We start from the raw sequence: 17,574 nt of genomic DNA, 5'->3' as shown, positions 1-17,574 counted from the left end.
TAGTACAGACAACCAAAAGTACGAAGGTGAGAGTAAGTGGGAATGCGATTATAGAGACATTGAGTTGGAGATTGAAGATTGAGAGTTTTAGTAGGTAGAATATTTAGTAAGTAGGTAGCCATTTGAAGGGCGTGAGGCCAAAAAGATAGTGAAAGAGAAGCATGAGAGAGAAGGGCTCGCATGATATTATTAATAGCACATATTTTTCTTTCTGATTTACCGTTTTGAGGTGAAGAGTATGGACAAGAAAAATGAAATTGCATTCCATGTGTGGTACAAAATTGATGAAAATTCTTATTGTTATACTCGGTTCCATTATCACATTGGAAGGTTTTGATAGGCTTTTCAAATTGTGTTTTAATGTAGGAATTAAACTTGAGGAAAGTTGAAAAAACATCAGATTTGTTAACAAGAGGATATGTCCATAAAAAATTAGTATGATTGTCTAAGAATAGAATATAGTATTTGTATCCGGCAGTACTGGGAACCGGAGAAGTCCATAAATCACTATGTATAATATCAAAAGGCGATAAAGTAGTGGATAAAGAAGAAACAAACGGAAACTTTATTTGTTTTCCAAACACACAAGATTGACAAATAGAATGTAAAGATTGTTTAGGACAAGAAATAAACTTTTTATTATTAAGAGAGCGTAATATATCATCGCCTGAATGTCCAAGACGATGGTGCCAGATGTTTGTAGAAAAAGCAGCAAAGGTAGAAGGTTGATAGATGCTTCAACAATGAGTTGGTGATAGGATAAAGATCTCCAGTACTGTTACATCTCAGAATTGGTGTGCCCTGCAGAAAATTCTTCACAGTAAAACCAAAACGATCAAATTCCAGAGAAATGTTATTATCAGTTGATAAGCGACGAACAGAGACAAGATTTTTAATAAGTGTAGGTGAGTGAAGTATATTTTGTAAGTAAAGGGGACGGGAAAAATTATTGAAGGTAGAGTGACCAAAACCGTGAATTGGAATGCCATGACCGTTCCCAACAATAATGTTTTTACGAAGCCTTAATGGATAATAAAACTCAAGATTACCTGAATTTGCAGTCATATGAGAAGTAGCTCCTGTATCCATGTACCACGTATCATCGGGAGGATTAAGAGTCATCGTATGCATTGCACTATCAATATCAGTCGGGCTGTAATCGGATGACACTGACCCAGTAGAGTAACGATCCTGATTTGCACTGTTCACGTGATTGGGCCTTGGACCCAAATACCATCCTGGTGATTTGGGGTATTAGTGTTGGGCTGAGTGGGATATGGACAAGGTGGACTAGCTCAATGGGGAGCCCAAGGAGGTGAAGAATACATCCAGTGAGGGTAACCGTTCCAAAATTGATTCGATGTGTTCTGAGAATAGTTCCGGCCACGACCTCTACCATTCCTACCCCGATAACTGTTATTACGGCCACGTCATCCGTTGTTAGAGTACCGGTACGGCTGAGGATTGACTAAAGCCGGTGTGTTGTATCGGTCAGATGGTGGTGCCGGATTATTGGGCATCGGAATATTGGGGACCGAGGGTTTTGAAGGTACGGCGGCAACAAGGGCGGCGTCGTTATGAGTTGAATTGTTCATCGCCTGTTTCTTCTTACGAGTTTTTTCCAAAATTAATTTGGATCGGGCATCATAGAAAGTTGGAAGTTTATCCAATTGAGTGAAATAAGTTCCAACAGTGTCAAAAGAATCATTCAATCCGACAATAAGTTGGAGTACCATACGGTCATCGGATACTTTATCACCAACGTTTCGAAGCTGATCAGCTAACATCTTGATTTCTTGACAATAAGCAGCACAATCGGTGAAATCAACAAGACGAACAGTGTTGAACTATCGTTGAAGGTATAGTGCTCTAGTGTTTTTGTTATCCTGGAATATGTTCTTTAATCTATTCCAAGCATTTGCAGCAGTAGATTCATCTTCTATAATCTGATTCGTTAAATCAGTGGAGATAGTAGCGTAGATCCATTGAAGAACAAGGGCATCTAGGCGATCCCATAGTGGATCTTTGGTGGTGGTAACGGTTGGAGAAGTGACAGATGATGTTGCATCATCATCGGTTGGTATGATGTGAGTAATGACATCATAAGCTCTGCAATGTAATTTGAAAAGGTGAGACCACGAATTATATTGTGAATTGTTGATTTCAAGAGTAATAGGGATAAGATTTTTGATGTTAGAAATCGATAAAGCTGGGTGGAATTTCTCAGTCATGATGACAGGATGTTTTTGCAGGGATAGAAAGAAGAAGAATATTTAGAGAAAACGATGTGTAGAAGGGATCAGGAGGCCTGATACCATGTAAGTAATTGATTCTTGAATGATTTGGTTACAATACATCAACCGTATATATACAAAGAGAATGTCTATACAATGCTCTCCAATGATTCTATGTGATCTTTGCTAAATATAACTAGAGTTGACTTGGTGTAGACAACTATACAAAGAATAATCTAAATATAGAGAATATATGCAAGGTAATATAGACATCGGCTAATATCGATGTCATAGGAATGCCCATGTGACAATAAATCTTGTGGGGACTCGTGCAAGATTGGTCGGACTTATATGCAAAGAAAGAAGAAATCGGCTTCCAAATCGTTTTCGGGATCCAACAAGGTTGTGGATGTGTGAATGTTTCAAAGAAGAGCGGTTTTTTGTAAGGTTCGAAGAGCTCCGATACCTTTGTCTTACGTGATGAACAGGACGTATCGTCAATTGGGAGCCTCGCGCGCTTATGGCGGTTTTCTTGAAATTGATGTTTGGTCCTTCCCCGGTCAAAGGCAAGTTGGTGGTGTAAAGTAATACGAATCAATCACCAACAAATTACCAAATCTCTAAAACAGAGATTAACCCTTCTTTGAATCAAACAAAAAAATACAGAAACAGCAATCTTCTATTATCGAAGAAGATTGATTAAGTATAATCAAAACATAAATCGAAACTACAAGATCATAACAGATGATCAATCAACTAATTGAGAGAGAAAACAAAAACACAAAAATTGATCGAATGAAAATCTACACCAGAAACCCTAAAATTGGGTATAAATATAAATTAATAATAGCAGTTAAGTCCCTCCAGTTTGTCATCTTGAATCCTTGAGCTCCAAGTATACCAAATGCAACAAAAAGCCCCTTGAACTTAGAAAAAACATGCACAACCACTCCTTTTTAGTTAAACACTTAACCTGAAAAAGTAACCAAGGACTAAACAAGTAAAAAGGATTTTAACAAATAATACAAGAATAAGATTGTAGAAACATCATTATTTATCACCCTCCCTCAATCTTATTCTTGAACAAGTCCAACAATCCCAGCTGATTACAGAAATAATTGTGTTTTTTTACACTTAAGCCTTTTGTAAAAATATCAGCAATCTGAACATTAGAATCTATTTTAACAGTTTGAATGATTCCAGAACTAATTTTTTCCCTTATAAAATGAACATCTATTTCTAGATGTTTTATCCTTTCATGAAAAACAGGATTAGCCGCCATTTGTATGGCTGATTTATTATCACAGAAAAGAGGAATAGGAATAGTAGGCTTAACTTTTAGATCATGAAGAACTTTAAGAATCCATATAATTTCACATGTAGCATTACCCATAACTCTATACTCAGATTCAGCAGAAGATCTTGCAACAACATTTTGTTTCTTGCTTTTCCAAGAAACTAAAGAATCTCCCATAAAAATACAATATCCATTGACAGATTTTGACATGAAAATAGCCTTAGCCCAATCAGCATCAGCATAGGAAACTAAATTCAAATTTTTTGACTTAACAATTACATTTCCTTTACCAGGAGAAAGTTTAAGATACCTTAAAACATGGAGAGCAAGTTTAAAATGAGATTGTAAAGGTTTATGCATAAACTGACTCAAACAATGTACAACAAAAGAAATATCAGGTCTTGTCATTGTTAAATAAATCAGTTTTCCAACAAGTCTCTGATATGTAGTAATATCATTCAAAACAGGATCACTTTCAGTAGGCTCAGTTTTACATGAAATGTTTTGTTCTATAGGAACAGAGAGAGGTTTACAACCTAGTAAACCAAACTCATTAAGTAACTCCAAACAATACTTCCTTTGACTCATACAAATACCATTTTCAATGTTTAGAATCTCAATTCCAAGAAAGTATTTCAAAGTTCCCAAATCTTTTATCATAAAATTTGAATTTAAATATTCCTTATGTGACGACCCGGGAATTTCCGACTAAATTTAAACCTAATCTTATTATGATTTCGATATGATAAGCAAAGTCAGTTAAACTGAATCTTAAAAACCTTGAACTATTTACATGAATGCATTTGCCCTTTGACTATTCCCGACGATTCACGAACCATTATTGGTTATATATATATATATATATATATATATATATATATTTATATATAATAATTTGGAATTATAAAAATAATTTAAACATTTGGAATTAGATATAACATACAAGATACAAAATAATTGTGTGTAATTTAAAATGAAAATATATATGTAGATATATATGATTTTTTTATATTATTTTATATATAAAATGCATAAATAATAAAATTCTAAGAAAAGTTATTATGATTATAAATACTACATAAATAATAATACATATATGTAGATGTAGATACATATAGTTGTCATATTAATATTATTATTACTTTCAAAATAAATATTAGAATTAATGATATTATGTTATAAATACGAATTTTGATGTATATAAATTGTTATATGGTTAATATTATGGATAATAATATTACTACCACTTTATAGTTAGTATCATTATTGATATCAATTACTATTATAATTAATCTAATTATTATCAGTGTAATTGTAATTAATATTTAAAATATATATATATATATATATATATATATATATATATATATATATATATATATATATATATATATATATATATATATATATATATATATATATATTTTATTAATAGTTACATAAATAATGGGATTGATATCATTTTTCTATTATATATTAGTTCCGTTATTTATACTAAAAATTAATGTATACATATAATAAATACTAATATGTTTTGCTATATATATGTAATATATAGATATATAGATAATTAGATATGAGGGTACAGAAATACATATAAATTGATATATGAATATAGATATACAATATAATTTACACATGGAGTTATATATCACTTTCAATTTCATTTTTTTCTGTTTAACCTGTGATGTACTCGACAAACAACCCTACAACCAAGGCAATTAACTCCATGATTTCTCCTACAATTATTTAATCCAACTTCCATATGATTTCACTACATTATCCTCTACTGCGTTCTTTTATATATATATATATATATATATATATATATATATATATATATATATATATATATATATATATATATATATATATATATATATATATATATATATAAAAGATCCAAACAAAAAAAAGAAATTATTACAGCTCAATACCTCTGTGATCTATTTTTTTGGGTCATATTTCGATTCGAATTTTTTTTTTCAAAAACTATAAATGCAGAACACTTCTAATTCGTGTCGTGAATCTTTTCTCAAAATCTCAGGTTTCAATTTTCTATATTGAGTACAAATTGGGCAGTCAAAGTTCTAAGTTCAAAAAGTCAACCTTCATGTTCATCATCAAATTCGAGTGGTGTGTTATGATTTGAGTTAAATTAATAATTTTTATAGTTTATGGAGGTGATTTGAAACACAAGTTGTGTTATAATCTTTGGCTAAAACCTCATCGAAATCAAAATCAAATTCTTTTTTTTTAACACCCACCGACGAGATGTATTTGGCCTTCGTATTATTATATTTTTTTTAATCAATTATAATTGTTTATGTGCTGATTGGTAAGTCCTAAAATCATAATTGTATGTATAATTAAGAGTAAATGGATATTGGTTGATTTGATCTTGTTATTGAGGAAGAAGATGATTGAATTCATTTAAGGGTTAAATAAATATGAGGTGAGGATCATATAAGAAAAGCAGATGCACAGGAGTGGTAGGGTGTTAGTGTCGGGAAGCGAGGGGTCGCGGGATCGTGCCACGGCGTTGACTAATTTTTTTAGAAAGGCTTATATAAAGGTATACATTTTTATATTTCCATTTTCATTATTATTATTATTATTATTATTATTATTATTATTATTATTATTATTATTATTATTATTATTATTATTATTATTATTATTATTATTATTATTATTATTATTATTATTATTATTATTGTTATTATCATTGTTAATAATTATTGTTATTATTATTATTGTTATTACCATTAATTAGTATTACTACAAATAGTATTATAAATAAAATTATTATTATGATCATCAAAATTAAAAGTATATAAACATTATTAGTATTATTATTGTGATTAGCAACAAAAATATTAGTAATAAAATCATTATCATTATTATTGATAATATGATTACTAGTATGGTTGTAATTAAACTTATTATCAATATTAACAAAATAGATATTTTATAATTATTATTATTAAGAACTAAGTATTGTTACTAAAAATTAATATTTTCATGACCCTTATCATTAAGTTATTCATTCTATTAAAAACTACTAATATTATCATTATTATAAAATTTAATATAAAAACTATCATTTATATTATCATTTATAGAATTATCAATACTATTATCATATTATTTAATATTAGTACTACCATTACTATTATTATCATCACTTAAAATATTATCTTAAAATACTACTTTATCAAATAAATGATATTTGTATATAAATATATTAATACACATAACATAATATAATTTAATATTTTTATATACAAAATAAATATATGAAACATATATATATATATATATATATATATATATATATATATATATATATATATATATATATATATTATTGATATAAAAAGGATATAACTAATAAATCTATATAATATATATATATATATATATATATATATATATATATATATATATATATATATATATATATATATATATATATATATATTTCGATTACAACCATGTATATTAATAAATATACAAATGATATAGGTTCGTGAATCCGAGACCAACCCTGCATTGTTCAGTTGTTCTATATAGTCATATATATTTTTACTACAAAATACATTAGGTGAGTTCATTTGATTCCCTTTTACTCTTTACATTTCTGGGACTGAGAATACATGCGCTGTTTTTACAACTACTTTATTAAATGCTTTTGAAATACATATTTGAACTGCGAATACATGAAATGCTTTTATAAATGTTTGACGAGATAGACACAAGCAAAACATTCCTCGAATGAATTATTATGCAGACAGAAGTTCTGTGGATTATTATTGAATTAGTTGGACGTGATAATTGCCACTGATTATTGTGAATATTTTCCCCTAATTATTATTGCTTGGTAACCTAAGAATTAGAATCGGGTATGGCCCTAATTCACGCGAATCCTAAAGGTAGCTACCGGGTTTAACACCCCCACCCAGAATGTTCATTAGACGGAAGAGCTAGTGGGCGTGGTGTTTAGTACTTCAAAGTTTATATGATTATTATACAGACGAGATGTTCTATTTTGGGGATATTATTATGCGCATTATATGTTAAGGTCGGTTACCAAGCCAAGCTATGAAAGCAATGAAAAGTGAATGTTATGTATCGAGAGAATGATTTTATACACAGGTTATGTGTATGTTATTTTTGTGCACAAGATATGTGTACGGTTACTAAGATTTATGAAAGATGATTTCGTACACGAGAAATGTGTACTGTATTTAAAAGATATCGCATGTACATTACATGTGGGTATAGGATTCGGGCCCATTTGTACCATGCAGCATTTAAATCTTGTGGTCTATCAAAATTACAGAAATTTATTATTTTATGATAAACTTATGAACTCACCAACCTTTTGGTTGACACTTGAAAGCGTGTTTATTCTCAGGTATGAAAGAAATTATCCGCTGTGCATTTGCTCATTTTAAAAGACATCATTTGGAGTCGATCATCGCAATGGGACCAGATGTTGGTGACTTCGTCCAGAGGGATTAGGACGGGGTATGACAGTTGGTATCAGAGCGGTGGTCTTAGCGAACCAGGTCTTGCATTAGTGTGTCTAACTGATAGTTGTTTAGATGCATTAGTGAGTCTGGACTTCGACCGTGACTGCATGTCAAAATTTTTGCTTATCATTTCGTGTCGAAAATTATCTACTTATCATCCTTAGGAAATTACCTGCTTAGTATTCTTAGTCTAGACACGTTTTACTGCATTGACTGCATAGACAGTGTATAGACAAAATTTGTATCTTAGCGTATCTGCTAATTCATATCTTAGCATATCTGTTACTGTAGACTTTGCCTGACAGCTTCCGTAGAATCCTCGTAATTTATGGGATTTTAGTATTATATATGCATATGTAAATTATGTATTGCAGAGTACTAATCTACATCCTATAACCTATTTCTTATCGAAAATCCATCATCTGATCGTATGAGATGAATCCCTCAATCAATTCGAACTCCTCGGATTCCGACAGCTATTCCAATATGGAGTTTCACCTAAGCTCCGAAAGCAGTGTCACCAGAATGAATCAACCAATCATCCATCCCCAATTCATCTGATGGGTTCGTAGTCGACTCAATCAATGGAGATGAGAAAAAGGCGATCCCTTCCACCAACCGAATTCATCTCTTGGCAAAGAACCTGAAGCACTTACCGGCGAACCAATCCAAAACACCATTCTCACTCTCATTTCCAGAATATCTCGCAACGATTATATAATATCACGAATTCTAGATCATATTTATCCGCTCGTCCGAACCGATAATCACCCCTGTATAATAGAAGAAGTCAACGAGCTTCGTGCTCGGGTAGTTGCTTTGGAGAATATGGTGCAAAGATTACAAACACCAGCAGCAGCACCGGCAGCATAAACAGTACCACCATCCAGCAACAGCAACATCCACATCTCACACCTCAAATTCACAATTTGTCCCACGAACATCAACATCATACGCACCATAGATACCAAGGAGTACCAACAACAATAAACGATGAAGTATTGACCCATAACTTCATTAATATTCTGCGAAGAATATGTGGTTCCTAATAGTTTTAGAGATTACTTATTCTAGCTCAAACCGAAAATCATATGAGTTTAATATCATATTAACTCATTAAATCCATGATTATATCTAAAGAAGATATATATGTACATATGTTTTCATAAAGATTGTAATTAAAAATTCTTTTGTACAAAGTGTTAATGGTCAAAATATTTTAACGGGTAGGTAATACCCGAGGAATATTTAGATTTCACATTAATAAGTTACACTGTACGTTCTTTCAATCTGATTCAACAGTCATTTACTATCCTACTTACAATCCACAGATATACGAATCTGTTTACCGCAGAATAACCATTTTCATTCAATTTCATGTTTGGATTTTGACATATCAGAATCCAACAAGTGGCATAATGAAGAACACATGTGACGAAATAAAAATTTGATAGAAACAAACAAATTAACTATGAAAAATTTCGTTAAGAATCCACGCTAACTGTTTCCAGCTAACTGATCCTAGCTAACTGATTACATTTTATTTATCGCATATATTTATCGCAATTTAATTATCGTAATTTTATTTATTGTCATTTATATTCTGTTATTTATTTTACGCATTTTATTTATCGTCATTTAATTTCTGTTATTTATTTTACGCACTTTAAATATCGGGACACGTATACAAGGTTTTGACATATCATATCGACGCATCTATATATATTATTTGGAATAACCATAGACACTCTATATGCAGTAATGTTGGAGTTAGCTATACAGGGTTGAGGTTGATTCTACAATAATATATATAGTTTGAGTTGTGATCGAGTCTGAGACATGTACACGGGTCACGATACGTATTAATTAATTCAAATATTATATTTTAAACTATATATGAATTATTGGACTGTTAACTGTGGACTATTGACAGTGGACTAATGACATTGGATAATTAAAATGAATTAAAATATTGATTATAACATATGAAACTAAACATTTCTTCAAGTTTGCCACTTGATTTCATCTTAAACCTCATTTGTTTCTGCGTTCAAACCTTTCATGATTCTTGAAAACACCTCAATTGGGAGGATGAACCAACCGCACTTCATCTACGGAAGGAAAGATTTATGCATATAGTTATGCACCTGAAAAACTCTCGGAAACTGAGTAAACGTTTAACACGTAGTTGTGCTAATTTCCTCAGTGTTATTATTACCCAAAATAACTTGATAATTCCGTTCAAAGTAGTAAATTTTGTCACAGCTCCAACAAGTCAACCTCGACTTTTCATTCGAAACAACCTTATTATACTCTTGATATATACGCGTGCTCTTTTATTATTACCGGGAAACTTTTTATATTTCACCATATTACCATCAGCGTTTAATCATCTAAAAATGTAATTCTCTTGAAATCACCTCGGATTGATAACCGACGATTCAGATTTGGCTGCATTAAATGCAGAGGAAACAGTAAATTTGTAGATGGCCTAAATGGCCAAGAGTTTGATGATAAAAAAAAATGGAGTGTTGGGAACGCTCGATAGAAAATTTGGTATTGAAAAATGGATCGAGCTAACCATGAAGGAGACCAAGGACAAATACAAGGACCAAACTCTATATTAAAAAAATCCAGGTAATTCTGGATCTGATGAAACCTTTAGAGAATATCTCGCTCCGAAGTCATGTTAAAATCTTGTGGAAAATTTTTCATTATCAACCTCCGAACTTATAAACTCCAAAATATCATCATAAATATCTTCGATATTTCTGAGGATATTTTCATAAATATTCTTGTCCGAAATTATCTACCTCTTCGTGTTTTCTGTATTCCATTATATCTGAAACTTCCGTAAAAATCTAAGTATAAATTATGAATGAATTGTGGAGAAGTGTTGGAAATTGAAGCATGGGTTAGTATAATATAATGACGCTTGGCCAACGTGATTATATTAAAGTAAGTCATGCTGAGTTTCTAATGGAACGTGATAAAGGATCACAGATCATACCGTTATCATGAACCATGCTACATAACTCTTTCATTCTACTTAACCTCTGAACATATCAAGAAAATATATTCTTGATAGTTCCATCCTTAGGGATTTTGGTAATTTGACAAATCAAATCGTGCTAATACATTCCTCTCTGCTTAGAATACTATAATCATTCGAAACTCCATACTCACGAATTCTGGACCAATACTTGAGGTACTTAACGGATAGAAGAAAAAGCATAGCATAAAGCTTCGAAGTGTAAATAGGGGTATAAATCGCAGCAAATAAGAGAAAGCATTAACTGTGGATGGCAATGATTATAGAAGACAGAAGCAGGGGCTTCGAAATATAAGGGAAGATATAGAACCCAATAACAACACAGAAATTACAAACTGTGTACATCAATGCGTATAGCAATATAAAGACAAGGGAGAATTAGGAACACTATAACCCCAAGGTAATAGTAGAAGTGAATAGATTCCTCCGGGGGTAGGAAAAAAAAAGAGAATGATTGATATGAAAGTCAGAATTATATCCAGAATTAAAGCCGGATTAAGCATATTGACTGATTATTTGGAAATAAGAATTAAGGTATAGAAAATGAGAGTGGCGGAAAATAATGGAGCGGAAGAGCTTAATTTATAATGGAAATATCAGACAGAGTAAGCGAGGCAGATCACCGTATTTAATTATAGAGATCCTAATTTTCTTATTCGCCAAAGAATCAAATCTTTTTGATTTCGAAGATTTTCTTTAAATTCCTTGAATTCCGGATTTCAACCATGACTAGTGAAAAGTTATGACAAAACTTATTTTTCTCATTCCACTATTTTGTGATAGCTTCACTCGTACTCCCGAGTAATCGAATTATCTTAACCATAATTACCTAACAGTAATAAAAATTCTATTTTATCAACTCATATTCGTCATAAAAGCATTTTTATTGTTAGTCATGACGACCTCACTCAAATTTCGAGACGAAATTTCTTTAACGGGTAGGTACTGTGACGACCCGAGAATTTCTGACTAAATTTAAACCTAATCTTATTATGATTTCGACACGATAAGAAAAGTCAGTTAAACTGAATCTTAAAAACCTTGAACTATTTACATGAATGCATTTGCCCTTTGACTATTCCCGACAATTCACGAACCATTATTGGTAAATAAATAAATAAATAAATAAATAAATATATATATATATATATATATATATATATATATATATATATATATATATATATAATTTGGAATTATAAAAATAATTTAAACATTTGGAATTAGATATAACATATAAGATACAAAATAATTGTGTGTAATTTAAAATGAAAATATATATGTAGATATATATGATTTTTTTATATTATTTTATATATAAAATGCATAAATAATAAAATTCTAAGAAAAGTTATTATGATTATAAATACTACATAAGTAATAATACATATATGTAGTTGTAGATACATATAGTTGTCATATTAATATTATTATTACTTTCAAAATAAATATCAGAATTAATGATATTATGTTATAAATACGAATTTTGATGTATATAAATTGTTATATGGTTAATATTATGGATAATAATATTACTACCACTTTATAGTTAGTATCATTATTAATATCAATTACTATTATAATTAATATAATTATTATCAGTGTAATTGTAATTAATATTTTTTTTAAAAAATATATATTTTAATAATATTTACATAAATAATGGGATTGATATCATTTTTCTATTATATATTAGTTCCATTATTTATACTAAAAATTAATGTATACATATAATAAATACTATATGTTTTGTTATATATATGTAATATATAGATATATGAATAATTAGATATGAGGGTACAGAAATACATATAAATTGATATATGAATGTAGATATACAATATAATTTACACATGGAGTTATATATCACTTTCAATTTCATTTTTTTCTGTTTAACCTGTGATGTACTCGACAAACAACCCTACAACCAAGGTAATTAACTCCATGATTTCTCCTACAATTATTTAATCTAACTTCCATATGATTTCACTACATTATCCTCTACTGCGTTCTTTTATATATATATAAAAAAAGATCCAAACAAAAAAAAAACTATTACAGCTCGATACCTCTGTGATCTATTTTTTTTGGTCATATTTCGATTCGAATTTTTTTTTCAAAAACTATAAATGCAGAACGCTTCTAATTCGTGTCGTGAATCTTTTCTCAAAACCTCAGGTTTCAATTTTCTATATTGAGTACAAATTGGGCAGTCAAAGTTCTAAGTTCAAAAAGTCAACCTTCATGTTCATCATCAAATTCGAGTGGTGTGTTATGATTTGAGTTAAATTAATAATTTTTATAGTTTATGGAGGTGATTTGAAACACAAGTTGTGTTATAATCTTTGGCTAAAACCGCATCGAAATCAAAATCAAATTCTTTTTTTTAACACCCAGCGACGAGATGTATTTGGCCTTCGTATTATTATATTTTTTTTAATCAATTATAATTGTTTATGTGCTGATTGGTAAGTCCTAAAATCATAATTGTATGTATAATTAAGAGTAAATGGATATTGGTTGATTTGATCTTGTTATTGAGGAAGAAGATGATTGAATTCATTTAAGGGTTAAATAAATATGAGATGAGGATCATATAAGAAAAGAAGACGCACAGGAGTGGCAGGGTGTTAGTGTCGGGAAGCGAGGCGTCGCGGGATCGAGCCCCGGTGTTGACTAATTTTTTTAGAAAGGCTTATTGTTATTATTATTATTATTATTATTATTATTATTATTATTATTATTATTATTATCATTGTTAATAATTATTGTTATTATTATTATTGTTATTACCATTAATTAGTATTACTACAACTAGTATTATAAATAAAATTATTATTATGATCATCAAAATTAAAAGTATATAAACATTATTAGTATTATTATTGTGATTAGCAACAAAAATATTAGTAATAAAATCATTATCATTATTATTGATAATATGATTCCTAGTATGGTTGTAATTAAACTTATTATCAATATTAACAAAATAGATATTTTATAATTATTATTATTAAGAACTAAGTATTGTTACTAAAAATTAATATTTTCATGACCCTTATCATTAAGTTATTCATTCTATTAAAAACTACTAATATTATCATTATTATAAAATTTAATATAAAAACTATCATTTATATTATCATTTATAGAATTATCAATACTATTATCATATTATTTAATATTAGTACTACCATTACTATTATTATCATCACTTAAAATATTATCTTAAAATACTACATTATCAAACAAATGATATTTGTATATAAATATATTAATACACATAACGTAATAAAATTTAATATTTTTATATACAAAATAAATATATGAAACATATATATATATATATATATATATATATATATATATATATATATATATATATATATATATATATATATATATATATATATATATATATATATATATATATATATATATATATATATATTTGTTCGATTACAACCATGTATATTAATAAATATACAAATGATATAGGTTCGTGAATCCGAGGCCAACCCTGCATTGTTCAGTTGTTCTATATAGTCATATGTATTTTTACTACAAAATACATTAGGTGAGTTCATTTGATTCCCTTGTACTCTTTACATTTTTAGGACTGAGAATACATGCGCTGTTTTTACAACTGCTTTATTAAATACTTTTGAAATACATATTTGAACTGCGAATACATGAAATGCTTTTATAAATATTTGACGAGATAGACACAAGCAAAACATTTCTCGAATGAATTATTATGCAGACAGAAGTTCTGTGGATTATTATTGAATTAGTTGGACGTGATAATTGCCACTAATTATTGTGAATATTTTTCCCTGATTATTATTGCTTGGTAACCTAAGAATTAGAATCGGGTATGGCCCTAATTCACGCGAATCCTAAAGGTAGCTACCGGGTTTAACACCCCCACCCAGAATGTTCACTAGACGGAAGAGCTAGTGGGCGTGGTGTTTAGTACTTCGAAGTTTATATGATTATTATACAGACGAGATGTTCTGTTTTGGGGATATTATTACGTGAAATGTCCCGTTCTTATTGATTAAAAACGTTCCATATTAATTGATTTCGTTGCGAGGTTTTGACCTCTATATGAGACGTTTTTCAAAGACTGCATTCATTTTTAAAACAAACCATAACCTTTATTTTATAAATAAAGGTTTAAAAAGCTTTACGTAGATTATCAAATAATGATAATCTAAAATATCCTGTTTACACACGACCATTACATAATGGTTTACAATACAAATATGTTACATCCAAATCCTGTCCTTATTTTAGTATGCAACAGCGGAAGCTCTTAGTATTCACCTGAGAATAAACATGCTTTAAACGTCAACAAAAACGTTGGTGAGTTATAGGTTTAACCTATATATATCAAATCGTAACAATAGACCACAAGATTTCATATTTCAATACACATCCCATACATAGAGATAAAAATCATTCATATGGTGAACACCTGATAACCGACATTAACAAGATGCATATATAAGAATATCCCCATCATTCCAGGACACCCTTTGGATATGATATAAATTTTGAAGTACTAAAGCATCCGGTACTTTGGATGGGATTTGTTAGGCCCAATAGATCTATCTTTAGGATTCGCATCAATTAGGGTGTCTGTTCCCTAATTCTTAGATTACCAGACTTAATAAAAAGGGGCATATTCGATTTCGATAATTCAACCATAGAATGTAGTTTCACGTACTTGTGTCTATTTTGTAAATCATTTATAAAACCTGCATGTATTCTCATCCCAAAAATATTAGATTTTAAAAGTGGGACTATAACTCACTTTCACAGATTTTTACTTCGTCGGGAAGTAAGACTTGGCCACTGGTTGATTCACGAACCTATAACAATATATACATATATATTAAAGTATGTTCAAAATATATTTACAACACTTTTAATATATTTTGATGTTTTAAGTTTATTAAGTCAGCTGTCCTCGTTAGTAACCTACAACTAGTTGTCCACAGTTAGATGTACAGAAATAAATCGATAAATATTATCTTGAATCAATCCACGACCCAGTGTATACGTATCTCAGTATTGATCACAACTCAAACTATATATATTTTGGAATCAACCTCAACCATGTATAGCTAACTCTAACATTCACATATAGAGTGTCTATGGTTGTTCCGAAATATATATAGATGTGTCGACATGATAGGTCGAAACATTGTATACGTGTCTATGGTATCTCAAGATTACATAATATACAATACAAGTTGATTAAGTTATGGTTGGAATAGATTTGTTACCAATTTTCACGTAGCTAAAATGAGAAAAATTATCCAATCTTGTTTTACCCATAACTTCTTCATTTTAAATCCGTTTTGAGTGAATCAAATTGCTATGGTTTCATATTGAACTGTATTTTATGAATCTAAACAGAAAAAGTATAGGTTTATAGTCGGAAAAATAAGTTACAATTTGTTTTTGTAAAGGTAGTCATTTCAGTCGAAAGAACGACGTCTAGATGACCATTTTAGAAAACATACTTCCACTTTGAGTTTAACCATAATTTTTGGATATAGTTTCATGTTCATAATAAAAATAATTTTCCCAGAATAACAACTTTTAAATCAAAGTTTATCATAGTTTTTAATTAACTAACCCAAAACAGCCCGCGGTGTTACTACGACGGCGTAAATCCGGTTTTACGGTGTTTTTCATGTTTCCAGGTTTTAAATCATTAAGTTAGCATATCATATAGATATAGAACATGTGTTTAGTTGATTTTAAAAGTCTAGTTAGAAGGATTAACTTTATTTGCGAACAAGTTTAGAATTAACTAAACTATGTTCTAGTGATTACAAGTTTATAACGTTGAATAAGACAACTTTTTATGTATGAATCGAATGATGTTATGAACATCATTACTACCTCAAGTTCCTTGGATAAACCTACTGGAAATGAGAAAAATGGATCTAGTTTCAAAGGATCCTTGGATGGCTTGAAAGTTCTTGAAGCAGAATCATGACACGAAAACAATTTCAAGTAAGATTTCCACTCGAAATAAGATTGTTATAGTTATAGAAATTGAATTAAAGTTTGAATATGATTATTACCTTGTATTAGAAATATAACCTACTATAAGTAACAAAGGTTTCTTGATCTTGGATGATTACTTGGAATGGATTTAGAAAACTTGGAAGTAAACTTGCAATCTTGGAAGTATTCTTGATTTTATGAAACTAGAACTTTTGGAATTTATAAAGAACACTTAGAACTTGAAGATAGAACTTGAGAGAGATCAATTAGATGAAGAAAATTGAAGAATGAAAGTGTTTGTAGGTGTTTTTGGTCGTTGGTGTATGGATTAGATATAAAGGATATGTAATTTTGTTTTCATGTAAATAAGTCATGAATGATTACTCATATTTTTGTAATTTTATGAGATATTTCATGCTAGTTGCC

This window comes from Rutidosis leptorrhynchoides, chromosome 6, assembly GCF_046630445.1.
Source record: "Rutidosis leptorrhynchoides isolate AG116_Rl617_1_P2 chromosome 6, CSIRO_AGI_Rlap_v1, whole genome shotgun sequence".
Lineage (NCBI taxonomy): Eukaryota > Viridiplantae > Streptophyta > Magnoliopsida > Asterales > Asteraceae > Rutidosis > Rutidosis leptorrhynchoides.
Note: the sequence above shows the minus strand (reverse complement) of the source record.